This window comes from Meles meles, chromosome 8 (assembly GCF_922984935.1).
Source record: "Meles meles chromosome 8, mMelMel3.1 paternal haplotype, whole genome shotgun sequence".
Lineage (NCBI taxonomy): Eukaryota > Metazoa > Chordata > Mammalia > Carnivora > Mustelidae > Meles > Meles meles.
In genome coordinates, this window is record NC_060073.1 from 34,192,484 (window position 1) to 34,197,043 (window position 4,560).

At 37.3% G+C, this 4,560-nt stretch overlaps 1 pseudogene; it reads left to right on the forward strand.

Annotated features, from left to right (window-relative positions):
• The first annotated feature begins 1,632 nt into the window (after positions 1-1,632).
• LOC123950088 lies at positions 1,633-1,806 on the forward strand (annotated as a pseudogene).
• Positions 1,807-4,560: the final 2,754 nt, after the last annotated feature.

Here is a 4,560-nt window from a genome sequence, read left to right on the forward strand (position 1 = left end):
CTTTTCTTTCCTTTTGTTTTTTAAAGTCCAAATAATGAGACCATATTCTCCTCCTTTAAATCCTTCCAAATTGCAATATTGTGATTGAATTAAAATCACCAAGAACACATCTTCCCTAAGGAAATGTAATCCAAATAATAAGCTGCATGCTTTGGTCACCCCTTAGAATCACAAATTAGTTTCAACCTGGGCTGGATAAAGTGAGCCTGTGGCTTTGGAGAATGGGAGAAAGGCAAGTATTAGTCAATGAGGGATTTTGATCATATAGAGTCTAATCACTTCTATTCACAAAATCTCATCTAAAATGATAATGTTGAATCCCTAAGCCTCCACAGGACCTAATAGTGATTATCAAATGAATCTAAATTGCTACTAAGAATTGATTATTATAAAGAGAAATCTAAGGAGAGTTTGATTGAATTAATGTAATAAATGCTTTATTTGGCTTAAACAGAGAAAAGGGACATTTGCTTAATCCAGTAGTTTCAAATAAAATCATGCTTCTTTGTACACACATATATATTACCTGCTTTTCTAATTTTTGAGGAATTAAAATGGAAAAGGAATCACTCCAACAGCACTGAACCTAGTTTCATTATGCCAAAGACATTTTGAGATCTTGTAAAACAGTAGTTTTCAAATTTTAATGTGCCTCAGATCACCTGGAGATCTTATTAAGCTGAAGATGGAGAGTCTGCAGGTCGGAGGTGAAGCATGAGATTTGCATTTCTAGTAAGCTATCTGGTGATACCAAAATGCTTTTGGTTCTTGGACCAACCATACTTTGAATAGTGAACTCGTGGAACATCTAGGTCATGATTATGAAAATTAATTTCCACTGCATGGGGATAAGTTAGTTAATACTATGTGCTGATTTACATAATGTCTGATAAGTAGTAGTTTAATGCAGCCACTGATATAAAAAGAGAATGGTTTGATAAATTACAGAACTAGAAGATAGCAGAAACTTCTAGTCTTGCCTCTGCTACACATAGCAGCAATCCCTAAAAGTCTGTAGTACTTTACATTTTACAAAGTAATTTTACATAGTTTATGTTGCTTAATTTTATGATAATCCTCTCAGCAACACTGTGAAATAAGTCAAGCATGCATTTTCTTTTCCATTTTTCCTTATGAGTATCCTGAAACTGAGACTCAATGTGATTTGCTCAATTTCACATTATTATTCAGTAAGAGAGCCATGATTCTAACCCATATCTCTGACCATAAATCTGGCATCCTTTCTACTGACTCATGGACATTTTGTGTGGATCACATCACTTCTCTAGTCCCTCTCTTACTTACGAAGTGGGTGACTCAGGTTCAACTAGACCAGTGGTTATCAGCCCTCATTGTGCAATCAAATTATCTCGGGAATATAAAAAATAATACCAATGACCAGCCTCATCCCAAAGCAACTGAACCACAACCTCCAGGAGTGGAGCCAGGGTGTCATTTCTTTTAATCTCCTAAATTGATTCTGATGCATAGTGAAGCACGAGAACCAGTAACACTAGATACCCACTAAGGTACCTTTAGGTGCAGGAATTCTACCTGGCTATAAGGATAGGTTTTGTCTCTGCCCGCTCCAGGGAAATCTTGGTGACAATGAAATCTAAAAACATAAGTTTTAGCTTTGCGCAGTGGCAGTATCATAGCCAATGAGGTTTATCCGAGGCGCGATTATTGCTAATTAAAAACATAAGTTTGGATAAGTCAGTCACTGAAAGTGTTAATTGTGATTTAGCAAGCTTTTATTATTTCTTGTTGTGCAGGTCTTGAAAATTTAGGAAGATTTTGATTGATGCTTTAAAAAAATCACTTTTACTCAAACGAGTAGAGATTTTAGTTTGCTCCCTATACCCACAGTTGGTGCAGCAACAACATTACTGCATTTCCTATTTGTCCTTTGAAGCTGATGCTAAATATTTAGCTTCTATTTGGGCTTTCATTGGAATGGATGTCTAGACCCCTCGGATTGCTTTCTGACAGGACTCCTGTTTCCTCTTGTGGTTGCAGTCAGGATTTAGACATGGAGAATGTTTACATAGTTACTAGATTACAGAAGATTTCTTTCTATTATTATTATTTTTTTACTCGATTACACAAGATTTCTTTGTCAGAAGTTGATCCTGTAAATCAGGATCCTGTAAATAGTACCTTCTAGTAATTAAAGTTTCAGTACTAAGCCCCTCCTGATGTAAATTTTTAGAAAGGTTCATGTTGTTGAAAGCAGATGTTTCTGTTTTTCTTTTACAGAATTCTTTGCTTTTTTATAGTTTTCATAAGATCAAGAAGACAGGATTCGTCTATGTCTTACCCTAGTAGATTCCATTCACTTGATCATTTTTCAAAGTTGAATAGACAGGAGGAAAATGAAGGCTTTGAGCCCTTGGGAGGGCTCAAGGGGGATTTTGGCCTTTCTGGGTAATTCTTGAATATTTGATCACCTGTGGCCTAAGAGGCTTTTCAATAAAGCTATCCCTTCTGAGAGAAAAATCCCCATTCAGAATGATGTCACTGGATGAATGACGAATCTCTTAGGTTCTCTAAGAAGGGTTCAGAGTTTGAGGCATAACACGTAATACAGCTCATTTCATTTTGGTAGTAGAAGTTTAATCAAATATGCAGTATTTGACATGAAGTCCTTTTCTCATTTCCCAAACTTTCTGGCGTGGATTTTCTAGAATCAGGTAGTTAATAAGGAAATAAAATGCATACTGCTTTAAAGAAAATGATAGTATTGGTATATTGGAGCAGCAGGTGCAGAAAGATCTTCCTCACAGCGGAACATCAATACGGTTCCTTAATGTTTTAGTCTGATCCCTGGCCTTCCTCACACCAATTGTTGCATGAGATCCAGCGATGTTATTCTCATATGATTTTACTGTGGGATTTTTGGATCCTGTGGAGAATTTTCTGGTTATCATTATAAAATACACTTTTATTCACCACAAGCAGAATGGTCCTGTAACACCCCATTCCTTTAACTAATTTCTAGATTTTCCTATTCATTCTTATACTGTCTTTAGTACCATCACTCCTGCACTCCATGGACCTCAGAGGGAGTGGATTCTTTTTATTTGGGAAATTCCAGGTGTATTTCCTTTATCTTCCTCCCTGATAAACAACTTTGTCCTAGCCCACCTGTGCCTGGCCTCCTAAAAAATATTTAGCTACCAGTATTCTTGAGAGATGGTTACTGTGTTCACAGAGTACTGGAAATTTTTCCTGCCCCATTAACTCCCCTATTTGTATCTTGGAACTTTTTTTTTTCTAGTGGACTATTTCTGCAATTCATAGCTGTTTCCCTACAGGGCAAAGTATGGAGTCAGTGACTGACATTAAATAATAAATGTCAGCAAAGTGATTACTCTCATTTGGAATGAATAATATTTTATTAAAATTCATAAGAGCACTCAGCTTGGTAACATCAGAGCCAATTACTCATGTGAGCACTGAATGTGCCTTCTCAATTCAAAGTGTGCAGTAGCTCTTACTGATTTAAGGAAAATACATCTTTGTAGTAGGTTGGAAGATCTAAGTTTTTCACTCTTCCAGTATCAGTCTGAAGCCTAGATTAATATATGATGTAAATGTTTAAATATTAAGAACAGTAGAAATTTAACTCTTCTAAGGGAAAAATTCCTGCAGCAGAGTCTGATGACAGATGGTATCATTTTTAATTCCATTCGTAGAGATTGGCCCTTTTGTTAGGGTTTAAACCAGAGTACAACCTGGGTGAACACCATCTTTTGTTCCGTTGGGTCTCAGTGTTAAATATTTGTTAGGAAAATAAGAAAGAAAAAAACAAACTAGTTGTTATTAAGTGCCTGCTTTCTGTCCCTCCAGATCTATTCTCCAATGACCCCCATTCTGTATTTTCTTTAAGGGTCTGAACTTTATGGATGCTGTGGGAGAGACTAAGCCCCCTTGATTTCTGGGTTCGTACAGTGTTCACCCAATAAGAAGACACGGAAAGAGATATGAAGAAGAGAGGGAAAAGGTAGGATTTCATGTCCCCTGGATCCTTCCCTAGGAGGTTGCTCCAGGCTATTTTTTCCATGAAATGTCCCTGCCCCTCTGAAGATGGCCCTCCTATAAAATGGTCCACCCTGAAGCTGGGTACTGCTTGTCCTCAATTTCTTCAGGCCCAGAAGTTGTAGCTGCTCTACAATTACTAGTTTCATGGTTCTTCATTATCCCTTATACTTTTTTTTATAAATGTGATTATGCTATTTTCTGAAAGGACCCTGCATAATTTACTAGTCTTAACATAATATAGGTTTGAGTGGATGGGCCATCTATTTGTCTTTATTTTATTTTTGAGACGGGTGATGGGAGTAGGGGCAGAGTGAGATAATTTCAAGCAGACTCAGTGCTGAGCACAGAGCCTGATACAGGGCTGGATCTCATGACCATGAGATCATGGCCCAAGCTGAAATCAAGAGTCAGAGGCTTAACTGACCGAGTCACCCTGGCACCCCAGGATATCTGTCTTAGCTCCAAATATAGTATGAGGTAAGGGAGGCTGTTAAGTATATACAACTTCCAACCTTA